This window comes from Sander vitreus, chromosome 20 (genome assembly GCF_031162955.1).
Source record: "Sander vitreus isolate 19-12246 chromosome 20, sanVit1, whole genome shotgun sequence".
In the NCBI taxonomy this organism is placed as follows: Eukaryota; Metazoa; Chordata; class Actinopteri; order Perciformes; family Percidae; genus Sander; species Sander vitreus.
Genome location: NC_135874.1, coordinates 21,115,885 through 21,129,856, shown reverse-complemented (window position 1 = coordinate 21,129,856; position 13,972 = coordinate 21,115,885). Strand labels below are relative to the sequence as shown.

Below are 13,972 nucleotides of genomic sequence, written 5' to 3'. Positions count from 1 at the left end.
GACTAAACCAGCATTGACAGCTTAAGGGTTGACACTTTAATTCTTAAGCAACACTATTTAACTGGTTAATTCGGATATATATATATATATATATATATATATATATATATATATATATATATATATATATATATATATATATTGTAATAGAAGGACACACAGATACAGAGGAGGACCTAACTGAGAAGGCTACAATGGATACCAGAAGTGAACTTACAAAGACGGACAAAATGTTTACTGCTGAAAATCTGCAAGAGATTGTAAGGCTATTTCGTGAGGCTGATGCGGATGGAGGTGGAGGATTGGACATTGAGGAATTCTGTGAGGCAATGAAGGAGTTATTCCCTACTATGGATGAAGAAGATCTCATTGCCCTCCACATGAAGATTGACACAAATGGAGATGGAGGTGTGGACATTGGGGAACTAACAGACTACCTGGTGAATAAAAACAAGGCATCACAAAGCATGGATTTTAAAAATCAAAGCTTTCCCAAACCTATCAAAATGATATCTGTGGATCACCATAAAGCACCATCTGCCTGATTCACCGTCCCTTTGAGAATGACAGGGAACCTGATTGTGGTTCTGAGGTTTTATTTGGACAAACCAGCCCTTACCAAAAAGGTCAATATCTCTCCATCAGCTCGAATGGTATCCTCAACTTCTGGCCTGACAGCTTTAACACCCCATACCCAGTTCAATTATACAAAAAGGAAAACACTCTTCCTTTTTCACACAACAAGAAAATGCATGTTAATGACATGGTCTACATCAGAGAACTAAAACACCTGCCATTCCACTCTTGACAGGGAACTAATATTCTATCGCTGCAATGAATTCTGCTGTTTTCAACCAGCCACTTCTTTAATAGTAGAGGACAACATAGTGAATAACAAGAACTACTGGTCCAATGGCACTAAAGCAATGTTTTCCTTTACATGTAAAAGGTTTTTTGTCTGTGTTTATCTCCTACAACATACATGAAAACGGCCTCTTCTTCAAAGATGCATACGAGAAAATCTCTCTGCGGGATTATCCAACTGTTTATGTTTCAACCCTCTTAAAAAACACCTCTAAAGACTTTCTATGTGTGAAGGTCAACATCTTTCATGACATTTGCAGTCAGATCCGATACTTTCCATCACTTAGCTCATTTGCCATCTGCGGTAGTTCATCCAAGACAATGGTCCTCGCTTCTCTACCCAAGACATCCACAACCAAATTGTCTACAAAAGTCTTTGAGAGCAGAGGACATATGGAATTCTTCACCTGTGTAGAATACTCCACTTCCCTCTGTATCTGCTGACCGGTGGGACTGACGCCTCTACTGAGGGTGTGGTTTCCACAAAACACCGTCATGCATCCAGGAATTAAAGGACATGTCAAACCCATCACCCACATAATGTTAAATCCCAAGGAAAAAGTTTTCGCTGTTTATCGAGGACCACCATGTACGTGTTTGGTCCGAGATGCAATGATCTGTTTGCAAAGCTTCAAGATTAAAGAAATGATGCAGAGCCTTATATCCAGTGTGTGTTACAACACACATAACAATGAGTTAGTCCTAGCTACACAGATATTGGCAACATCTGGAAGAGGAACAGATGCGTTTAAAGACAGCATTAACACGCATGACAAGACCCTGTGCTGTGCTCTATCACAACATTTTCAAACAGGTTGTCTCTACTTGCCAAAATGGCGTGGTGACAGTGTGGGATATCTTAACAGGAACGGTCATGCAAAGTTCAAGGTCACTCCAGTTCAGCATGTGGGCACATTGCTATTTCATTTGATGGATTAAAGCGCAGACTGATCACAATTTCCCAGGATAGAAAGTTAAACTTTGAACTTCAACAACGGAACAGAGCTCTGCCATTCTTCCTGTTATCGCATTAAAGTGAGGTGACAGGTAATGCCTGTAGATGATAGGGTGTTTGTGTCGAAGGAACTCCAAGATCATTTATGACCTGACATACACGGATATGACAACAGATTTGAAGCATGATTATTTAGATGACATTTCTCAATGGATGTCCATGACAAATACACTGGTTACTGCCTCCAGCAATGGAAATATTATTATCTGGGAGGCCGACACTACGTAGGCTCCCTACTGGCTCAATGGCAGTAAGTGGTTTCTAACATGCATGGCAGACAAAAACTCAAGGTCAGACAGGAGTCTGCTTTGGTGACAAGAGTCCAAAGCATGTCAAAGGCACTGGGAATAAACTCTACATAGTAAATCTCTGAATGGGAATGAGATTCTGTGATTAACACACCTCTTATCAAATGTCTGAAGACCAGGAGGCCACGTTACAGCCACACTGCTGACGCCTTCAGATAGCAACATATATGCCTGGTCTGTTATTAGCAAGGGAGGCTTGACGGAAAGTTCAGGGCAGTGAATGAAGAAGGAGCAGTCATTACTACTCATGTCAACTGATCCCAACGAACAGATATTACTGACCGGGATATGCCGGGAAAGATTTAATGAAGGGGATATCTAGGCATTTGGGTTTAAAAACAAAGAAACAATGGGCCATTTGAGGATATAAATGGGTGGCGCGTATCATTGTGTCCACCTCCTCTGTTGCACTCCTGGCAATCTCACAGCGCAGGGGTGGTGAGTGTTCAGTGTAACCCAACTTGTGAAAAGTTAATTACCGCAGGGAACTGCAATGTGTGTCTATGGGAAAACACAGGCACCTACATAGGCCTCTTTGGGAAAGACCAATGGGGTGCTTCGCAAATCAGCCTTGAGGAGAATGCTGACCAGGAGGAGACAGGCAGACCAGGCACAGTGAAGACAAGCAACTTTCAATTGGCTTGCCCTGAGTCTCCAACACCATCACCGCCAGAATCACCGATACCCAGCTTTAAAGACCTCTATAACAGAATAGACAAGGTACTCAGATCTAAGAAGCGCAGAACCAAACTAACAGATGATCAAATGAATCGCTTATATAGACGGATGATGAAGATTAAACCAGGACTTGACTTAATAAAAAGCGAAACCCAATTGCGATTTGAGTTTGAAGAAACTTACAAACCCCCGGAAAATCTGTTTTTTAGTGAGGTCCACCAGGGGTCTAAAAATACATCAACATCATGTCCACCAAACACCCCGCCAACTACAGGTTGCACTAATGACACAAACAGCTTAGCAAACATGCATCAATCTGATGATGTGTTTGAATCCACTTCAAAACAAGTACATTTTCCAACCATCTCTGAGACAGTGCAGCTCACAGAAGGTCAATTCAAGCCACACCCGCCCTTCATCAGAGGTGGCACTGCCCTTAACCAAAGCTCTTCCCGGACTGCATATTTGGACCAGACTATGTCCAAATATGGACGTGTGCTCAAGATTCAGCAGAGAGACACATTAAAGGGCAGTGTCCTGACACCAGTTCCACCAAACACCCTGCCAGGCGTGGAGGGGTCTGAGCAAACACCAGAGCGTGTAGTCTTGCCACCGATCCTTGATAGGGTGCAGTGCACACATCCTCAGACCCAGTTAAAGATTCATCAGAGAGACACCTTAAAAGGCAGCGTCCTTCCACCGTGTCAACCAAACACACTTTGTGTTACCTTATCACACATGCAGCTATCGGCTAGTACAGTCAAGCAGGAGTCTAAAAACACATCAAAGCATGTACGCTTACCACCCATCAAGATTCGGCAGGAGAGACATTAAAAGGTGAGGTTCTCTCACTATTTCCGACAACCGCAACCACCATTTCCAATCACTGGCACAGCATGAAAGGGTGTTTGTGTGGGTTTAGTCCGGGTGATCCGGTTTCCTTAAACAATTGTGTGGGTTTATTCCAGTTGATCTGGTTTCCTCAAACAATTGTGTAGGTTTACTCCGGGTGAACCGGTTACTCCCACAATTAAAATAAATAAATGAATAATAAAAAAAACAATATTTGTTGTATATCAATGTTATGGTATAAACCTTAGCTTGTGACCTTGTTCAGTGTGCCTGTGTTACAACCCAACTTATTAAGGTAAAGGGAAGCAACATAAAACCAGGTTTTTTGGTAAATTAAAAGGTATTTATTAAGATAAGAGTTACATGGATTAACAGAATCTATGCACCATACATATATGTATGTGTATGTATATATATATATATATATATATATATATATTGATTGGGTCAAGGTCCATGGGCGCCAGCCCATTTAAATGTGTTCACTGGTTCAGCATCCCTCACTGCCCACACAAACCCAAACAACGTGCCACAGTGGTAACTGCTCCTAGCTCCTAGATGGTCCAAATACGATACCCTTCTAGTTAGGATACTTTGGAATGCAGTTTTGCACAGAACATCTGCGCATTCAGATTTCACTGAGCTATGATTCTGTAGAGTTTGAATTTGGATGCGCCTGTCCTTTTCACCTCATGCAGTATCTTTGCATCCACGGATCCCCTTCAGGGACCACATAGTAGGAGTGTTCTGTGGTCATTCCAAGGTTGTCAGGTTTATAGCAGAGCTCCAGATAAAAGATATTACAGCATGAGGTATGAACATATAACCAACCGACTAAGAGTCTGGATCATTTAATTGATTTGTTTGTCTGTTTTATACTTTTAATTGATAAGAAAGATCCCTCTGAAAGCTGAGATGAAGAGAAAGAAGCAGAGGCATGTGCACACTCTGAACTGAAAGCATGTTTGAGTCTTCAGAGCTCATTTACATTGTGGAGACTCAGTTCAGCCCAGCTGACTGTAGATGTGGTGAGGATCAAATGTATTGATAGGCAGAGCTTAAGCATGAAGAGAATTTGAACAAGATTCAGGCAAGTCGAGTGCTTGTGTTTTCCGATGTGAAGGGAAGCAGATTGACAGAGAAGAGAGCGCAAGAGATAGAATGACACAAATAGAAAATGAATAAGAGTGAGCCAGGAGCAGACTGAGAGATCAAACAGAACGAGAAGAGAAAACAGAAACAGGTTCAGAGAAGGACACGTGAGGCTACACTGTCAGTTTTAGGTCAATTTCCTCTCAATGTTCTACTTCCTGTCTGTGGGCTTGAGCCTAACTGATAGATGATACACACACACACGTATGCATAGTACAAAGGTGAGTATGAGCTGTCCCCCATTGTCCCTGTGCTCATTCCTGACTGCAGGCAGGACCTGGCCTCAACTTGGCTACACCAAATATTCACACACTCATATCCGAGCCTGCCTTCCAGGCTTTGGTATTTTCTTCAATAACAGGGCTGTGAAAAAATACCTGAAGGCTTTTATAATTTCCTCTCCCATTTCTCCAACCCTCTATTGTTTCCAAATAATGTAGAATGTTTCTATATCGACCTGTTTTTTTGTAAAATTGGTTGAAATTCTGGTTTTATTTGCTTGGTTTTCATTTTGTGGTTGAGCTCTGTAAGCCACTGTATGCTACTGTTTATTAAAGAGCACTTTCTTGGATTCAGACGAGGTAACATCTTTAAAAGCCCCTCAAAGTGGTATGTACGTGAAGTAACACTTGTTAATGCAATGAACTGCTGGATACTTTAAATCACATTATAAATGTTTACAATATTTGCACCATTTCCTCATTGAACAAAAACATACAAAATGTGACTAATTGAAATCTGTATAAGAAGTACATTGAGTTATGTGGTGGAAGATTTCTGTCAACAGACTGGGCAATAAAGAAGTTTCAAACAGAGACAAGTTGTTCCGTGATAGTTTGTTCAAATGTATTATTGCTTGCAAGCAAGGAGATCGTGCAAGTGGAGACATTTGCTTTCGGTGGTGGGCCACAAGTGCTGTTCATCATAATGTAGCAATTAGCAGTAACCCCCAAGAATAGAGAGTTGTGGAAACACAGCCTTTGGAAACAACGTGAGGACTAAAGTATGGGTGATGGTTAAGGTTGAAACCAAAAACAGATTTGTATGCGTCGGCATTCACAGTTCTCAGAGACATACCATCATGCGCTCTAATGGGGAAACCAGTGTAATTAGGAAAACCTGCTGAAACAATTTGTGTTGGGAAGTTTTGCTGGACAAAGCAAAACACGCCGTTGCTGTTTCATTACCAGTTAGGAGTTGTGGATACATGGGCACAGCATCAGATAAGGCAGATAGAGACATATATAGCAGGAGGAATTGATGCCTGCTCTTCTGGCAAACAGCATCAAGGGTCGATACCAAAGATTACCTGAATGGCCTGTAGAGTGGTCAGAGTCTGGGTCAGGCATATGCGCAATGATTGCAAATTTTCGAAGGATAACAAAGTCTGAGTATGGCTCTGGAGGGCTTCTCTAGCAGTGGTTGCTTTACCTGGTGGAGTTCCCTTGAATTGGATTTTTAGCTATTGGATCGGTATCTGAAACCCAAGCACCTAGCGTTTAAACACAAGCGTCAGTTGGTTTTGGAGTTTCCAATGAGATGAAAACCAGATTGCCTTTCCCTGCGTGCAAGTATGGTTAAAAGGGCCTCTGTGTATGCTGACTCTGGTTTCTAAATTGTCATAGTTTTCCCGGCCTCAAATGTGATAACCCCATAAGTTTGGTGAAGTTGTCCAGATCGCGCTACACCACTCGGGACAATGCCAGCCGGATTCTGTATTTTAATATACCATACACAGGTAAATGTCAGAACTAGCTAGGGCTCTTTCAAATTTTAGGTTAGAACAGCGATACACAGAACAAAAAATCTACTTTTTGAATGCAGAGGTGACACCGTCAGATTAAAAGCAGTGGGGTCAGTCTTGGTGGGGTCTGCATAGGTTGTCATGTGAGTTAACCATCGTGCACCTGCTGCAGATCTATGTTTTGTACGTCGGAGTAAGTCAGCAAAGGTCTGTTCTGTGGTGTTGTCAGAGGTGTTGTCAGACAAGGGTTGGTCGAGAAACCATAGTAACAGAAACATAATAATCGCCAACAGGAGAGTTAAACATGCGAGCCATCTAAGTTGGCACCCTAAGCGCCTCATGGGATGCAACAGAGGGTTTCTTCTTTCTTCCATGTTCTTCGGTGTCAGAGGTTTGTCCACTAGCACATGACACACTGTACAGAACAGTCTTTACCACTGTCTCGTTTCTTTCTTCTGGCACTATTTCTTCTGGCCAGTGTGTGTGTGGTTACTGGCACATCACCGAGTGTCTCCTACTGTCGTTGTGGTTGTTAGCATGATCAGGAATTGGTGTCTTTTTGCAGTAAGATGCGTGCACCCACTTTGATCTCTCAGTGATCTTTACTGTGTGGATGACCAGCAGGACTTGGTAGGGTCCCAACCAGCGGTGTTAGCGCCAAGACTTCCTCCTGGAATCTCTCACCAACACGTAGTCACCAGGCTTGGTCCTCACACAATGGTGTGTCCGTTGGGGGTCCTCTTGGCCCAAGTCCAATGTGTGGAGGTGCTGCAAACAAGATCTCAAAGGGTGACAGGTTAAGTTGCTCGCGCGTGCACATTCTCATATACATCAGTACAATAGGCAGAGCTTTTGTCAAGGGTAGGCATGTTTCTGTGCAGCATTTTTTAATGCAAACCACTATACTTGAGATTTTGGTTGGAATTCGCCATCTTGGAATTATTTCAGTGAGTAGGGCTTTGGCTACTACACTTGCTGTCTGTTTTGACATGACACATGCCTGACAGTATTCTTGATCAAAAATACTAAAAATATAATAGTTTTTCCCTCAATTGGTTTTCCATCATACTAATCATCCCCCCTTTTACACATGGTCTAACCCATGTGTCAACTTTTGCAAAATGAGGAATGAAATGGCTGGGCAGCCTTCTGTTAGGGAAATGAGTTCTACTGCTTGTGCTGAGAGATGAGATGGCAGAGGTCCAGATCGGATAGCATCAGAATCAGGTACAACAGAGAAGCCCAAACAGTTCAGGCCAGTGCTAGAGTCTCTGGAAGCAGAACTGTTAACATAAAAAATGAAATCAGGGTTAGTGAGAGGTGTGTCAGAAACATCAGGTCGTGGTAGGCAAACCACCTGTAGCTCTGCAACACAATTGTTCCTCTCTGTCATCTGGTGGGGGGCGAAGAAAAGCAGGGTTAAGAACAGTGCATCTGTTAGAGTGATAATTTGGATCTGGACGTATTTAATGCTTCCTCAATGGCAGCCACTGCACGGAGGCATCGCCGTCAACCCATAGCAACAGAATCAAATTTGCAACCGGACGGAGTTTGTCGCTGTGGTGTTGCAGCACCACAGAGGTCATGCAGCTCTTGTGCTCGTCAACGGTCTGCATAAACAGTTTTGAGGGATCTGGCAGTCGCAGTGTCGGGGGAGACTGCAGAGCCAGTTTCATACTCACAAACGCTTCATCAGCTTCGGGCGTCCAAGAAATTGTTTGATGTGAACTGAGACTCCATGGATCAGGGAGCTCAATAGAGCTCCCATAATTGCATAATTAGAAATAAACTTTCTGTAATAGGAGCATATTTACTTTTTTCTAACTTATATGTTTGGGAAAGTTCCAGTTAGCTACTATATGTTTGGGTGAGATGAATTTGCCATCAACTGTGATCACATGACCCAGAAAGAAATACTTCCTGTTGAACAAACAGGAGTTTTTTTCTTTTTTTTCTTTTTCTTAAACTTCATGGCCTTCTGCAGCAAGACGTTTTACAGTGACATCAGGGACGTGCACAGACATTTTGGGTGACAGACGCAAGTAAAAAAATCTAATAGTTAACACTAAACTAAAAAACAAAAAAACAAAAACAGGAAACAGCACTGTACGAATAATACAAAATAAATAAATGAGAAAATAAAAAGGAAAAAGGTGCTCAAGCCTTGAGAGAGGGAGAAAAAAAACACAAGGAGTTGGCCACTCCAAAAAATATTGTTTGTCAGTCAAGCATGCAGCTACAACATTGTAGCTATAGTCAGTATCAGTCCAAATCAGAGGTGAGATTGTCAAACTGTCATTTATGTCTCTGAAGAATTGTTTTGAGAATTTTTCATCAGGCCCTACAGTAACATGAGCCGTGCAATGCAGGTTGTCAGGTTTCATGCAGTAAGAGGCAGGGCTGATTACAGACGCCACCTCAGTGTGGATATTTTTAGCCACACTGTGATTCAGCCACCATTGATACACATAAAGTGGAGTTGTAGGGCTGTATTTGACTAAAGTGGTTATGTCAGATGCATCGTTACGAGAAATTCTCAATCCATCAGGTGTTGAGGTTAAAACAGTGTTAAAAGTGCACATTAAATCACGATCAAGCAAATTAAGCGGGCATAAATCAGATACCAAAAAGGAATGCTTGGTATGAACTGAGCTGTCAGTTGTTTCCCATGTACATGAGAGGGGAATAGAGAAATGTTCTTTTTACCGTTTGACCTGTAGCCCCAATTGACCAAATAGAACGACCACTGAGCTTCAGTGTCAATTCTTTTGCTCTAATAATTGAGTTTGTAGCACCAGAGTCAACTAGAAAGGTGAGTGGAGCCCCATTAACTTTACACTCAATAGTAGGCATTTTCTTGTAGGCTTCAGAAGATAACATACCGTAAATTGGTTTAACTTTTTTAGATTCCAGAACTTTCTAACCTATCAATTGTCCCTTATAGCAAGAAAAAAAAGTGTATCAGTGCTAAGCATTTCTTCATTGCATGAAGCAAGTGTGTGTGTGGTTGCAGTACCTTCCTCATCAGGTTTTGGACTCAGTCAATCAGAGGGATAAATGTTGTTCTCCGTCTGAGGTGGTTTTTGCTATTTCGTCGGGCAGTTACGTACCCAATGTCCAAAGTCCTTGCAGTATAAACACAACACGTCTGGGTTGTAGGGCTCATCATTTTGTCCACGGTACCCGCCTTGGCCTCCTCTGGCTCGACCACGTCCTTCGTGACCGCGGCCTTTTCCGGGTCCGCGCTCCATATGTTGCCCACCAGCCTGTTGTAACATGCAGACAGACGCTTCGAACATGGTATTGGTCGTCGTCCCTCCGTTTCCATTTTGTCTTCATGGCTTGTAAAGAAGTGGAAAGCTCAGAATAAGGGCTTTGGTTAGGTTGTGGAGCTGATGAGGAGGTGGGTGTATGTGTGTTTTTGCATTCTTTCCCTGAATCACTACTTCTGCTTAACTATGCTTTCTTTTCCCTCTAAATCTTGTCGTAACATTTTAAGTTTTGCTGGACTCAATGAATCTTTTCAGGAAACCCAAATAGGGTAGACCATTCGGTCAGACAGTCAAGACAATCTTGGCCATATTTCCTGGTCCCTCAGGAACATGTGGTCTACTCTGCTTACTACCCATCCTTGGCGTAGTCGAAGTACTTCTTTCTTACAATATAGTCGTCACTATAAGGCATAGTTTCTTTAGGAAAAACTTAGCAAAAACCCCGTAAAATTTCCTTATTACGTTATCCGTTTTTTTCTAGGAAAAATGTTGCAAAAACCCTGTAAAGTTTCCTTATTACGTTATTATATCTGTTATTACTCTAACAGATATGACCACCCTCCAACTGATGACGTAGAAGACAAAGACATTTTAGTCTACCAACTCAACCAATATTTCCAACAAAACTATGAAACAAATTAACAACACAAAACTCCATATGAACAAAAACACTTGATTTCCTGTCTCTGTGTTTGCTTCAATTTGTTGCAAAATGTTGCCTTGTATTTCCAAATTATCTTCTGATAATTGATTTAATGATTCACCAAAGAAACCGAAGTCCCGGGATGTCCTCTCAGCCACCTTCTGTTCGCGGACGCCAGTATTGTGGTGGAAGATTTCTGTCGAACAGACTGGGCACAAAGAAGTTTCAAACAAGAAGACAAGTATGTCGTGTGATAGTTTGTTCAAATGTATTATTGCTTGCAAGCAAGGAGATCGTACCTGTTTACACAGCGACACGTAGTCAGAGCAGTCGAGATCTCAAAGTATGCATATGTATATATAGACATATAGATGTATATGTATATATATATTTTGCGGAGGATGCAGCATCTTGTTTACAAAATGATGAAATCAGGAAATATCTCGCTATAGCAGGATAACATGAAGCAATGAGAAATCGGGACACATCTTTTGGCGTTATGTGGTGGAAGATTTCTGTCAACAGACTGGGCAATAAAGAAGTTTCAAACAGAGACAAGTTGTTCCGTGATAGTTTGTTCAAATGTATTATTGCTTGCAAGCAAGGAGATCGTGCAAGTGGAGACATTTGCTTTCGGTGGTGGGCCACAAGTGCTGTTCATCATAATGTAGCAATTAGCAGTAACCCCCAAGAATAGAGAGTTGTGGAAACACAGCCTTTGGAAACAACGTGAGGACTAAAGTATGGGTGATGGTTAAGGTTGAAACCAAAAACAGATTTGTATGCGTCGGCATTCACAGTTCTCAGAGACATACCATCATGCGCTCTAATGGGGAAACCAGTGTAATTAGGAAAACCTGCTGAAACAATTTGTGTTGGGAAGTTTTGCTGGACAAAGCAAAACACGCCGTTGCTGTTTCATTACCAGTTAGGAGTTGTGGATACATGGGCACAGCATCAGATAAGGCAGATAGAGACATATATAGCAGGAGGAATTGATGCCTGCTCTTCTGGCAAACAGCATCAAGGGTCGATACCAAAGATTACCTGAATGGCCTGTAGAGTGGTCAGAGTCTGGGTCAGGCATATGCGCAATGATTGCAAATTTTCGAAGGATAACAAAGTCTGAGTATGGCTCTGGAGGGCTTCTCTAGCAGTGGTTGCTTTACCTGGTGGAGTTCCCTTGAATTGGATTTTAGCTATTGGATCGGTATCTGAAACCCAAGCACCTAGCGTTTAAACACAAGCGTCAGTTGGTTTTGGAGTTTCCAATGAGATGAAAACCAGATTGCCTTTCCCTGCGTGCAAGTATGGTTAAAAGGGCCTCTGTGTATGCTGACTCTGGTTTCTAAATTGTCATAGTTTTCCCGGCCTCAAATGTGATTACCCCATAAGTTTGGTGAAGTTGTCCAGATCGCGCTACACCACTCGGGACAATGCCAGCCGGATTCTGTATTTTAATATACCATACACAGGTAAATGTCAGAACTAGCTAGGGCTCTTTCAAATTTTAGGTTAGAACAGCGATACACAGAACAAAAATCTACTTTTGAATGCAGAGGTGACACCGTCAGATTAAAAGCAGTGGGGTCAGTCTTGGTGGGGTCTGCATAGGTTGTCATGTGAGTTAACCATCGTGCACCTGCTGCAGATCTATGTTTTGTACGTCGGAGTAAGTCAGCAAAGGTCTGTTCTGTGGTGTTGTCAGAGGTGTTGTCAGACAAGGGTTGGTCGAGAAACCATAGTAACAGAAACATAATAATCGCCAACAGGAGAGTTAAACATGCGAGCCATCTAAGTTGGCACCCTAAGCGCCTCATGGGATGCAACAGAGGGTTTCTTCTTTCTTCCATGTTCTTCGGTGTCAGAGGTTTGTCCACTAGCACATGACACACTGTACAGAACAGTCTTTACCACTGTCTCGTTTCTTTCTTCTGGCACTATTTCTTCTGGCCAGTGTGTGTGTGGTTACTGGCACATCACCGAGTGTCTCCTACTGTCGTTGTGGTTGTTAGCATGATCAGGAATTGGTGTCTTTTTGCAGTAAGATGCGTGCACCCACTTTGATCTCTCAGTGATCTTTACTGTGTGGATGACCAGCAGGACTTGGTAGGGTCCCAACCAGCGGTGTTAGCGCCAAGACTTCCTCCTGGAATCTCTCACCAACACGTAGTCACCAGGCTTGGTCCTCACACAATGGTGTGTCCGTTGGGGGTCCTCTTGGCCCAAGTCCAATGTGTGGAGGTGCTGCAAACAAGATCTCAAAGGGTGACAGGTTAAGTTGCTCGCGCGTGCACATTCTCATATACATCAGTACAATAGGCAGAGCTTTTGTCAAGGGTAGGCATGTTTCTGTGCAGCATTTTTAATGCAAACCACTATACTTGAGATTTTGGTTGGAATTCGCCATCTTGGAATTATTTCAGTGAGTAGGGCTTTGGCTACTACACTTGCTGTCTGTTTTGACATGACACATGCCTGACAGTATTCTTGATCAAAAATACTAAAAATATAATAGTTTTTCCCTCAATTGGTTTTCCATCATACTAATCATCCCCCCTTTTACACATGGTCTAACCCATGTGTCAACTTTGCAAAATGAGGAATGAAATGGCTGGGCAGCCTTCTGTTAGGGAAATGAGTTCTACTGCTTGTGCTGAGAGATGAGATGGCAGAGGTCCAGATCGGATAGCATCAGAATCAGGTACAACAGAGAAGCCCAAACAGTTCAGGCCAGTGCTAGAGTCTCTGGAAGCAGAACTGTTAACATAAAAAATGAAATCAGGGTTAGTGAGAGGTGTGTCAGAAACATCAGGTCGTGGTAGGCAAACCACCTGTAGCTCTGCAACACAATTGTTCCTCTCTGTCATCTGGTGGGGGGCGAAGAAAAGCAGGGTTAAGAACAGTGCATCTGTTAGAGTGATAATTTGGATCTGGACGTATTTAATGCTTCCTCAATGGCAGCCACTGCACGGAGGCATCGCCGTCAACCCATAGCAACAGAATCAAATTTGCAACCGGACGGAGTTTGTCGCTGTGGTGTTGCAGCACCACAGAGGTCATGCAGCTCTTGTGCTCGTCAACGGTCTGCATAAACAGTTTTGAGGGATCTGGCAGTCGCAGTGTCGGGGGAGACTACAGAGCCAGTTTCATACTCACAAACTCTTCATCAGCTTCGGGCGTCCAAGAAATTGTTTGATGTGAACTGAGACTCCATGGATCAGGGAGCTCAATAGAGCTCCCATAATTGCATAATTAGAAATAAACTTTCTGTAATAGGAGCATATTTACTTTTTCTAACTTATATGTTTGGGAAAGTTCCAGTTAGCTACTATATGTTTGGGTGAGATGAATTTGCCATCAACTGTGATCACATGACCCAGAAAGAAATACTTCCTGTTGAACAAACAGGAGTTTTTTCTTTTTTTTCTTTTCTTAAACTTC

The 13,972-nt window shown here is 42.5% G+C and overlaps 1 pseudogene; it reads left to right on the top strand.

Moving 5' to 3' along the window:
* Positions 1–350: 350 nt before the first annotated feature.
* On the top strand, positions 351–2,107 carry LOC144535615 (uncharacterized; annotated as a pseudogene).
* Positions 2,108–13,972: the final 11,865 nt, after the last annotated feature.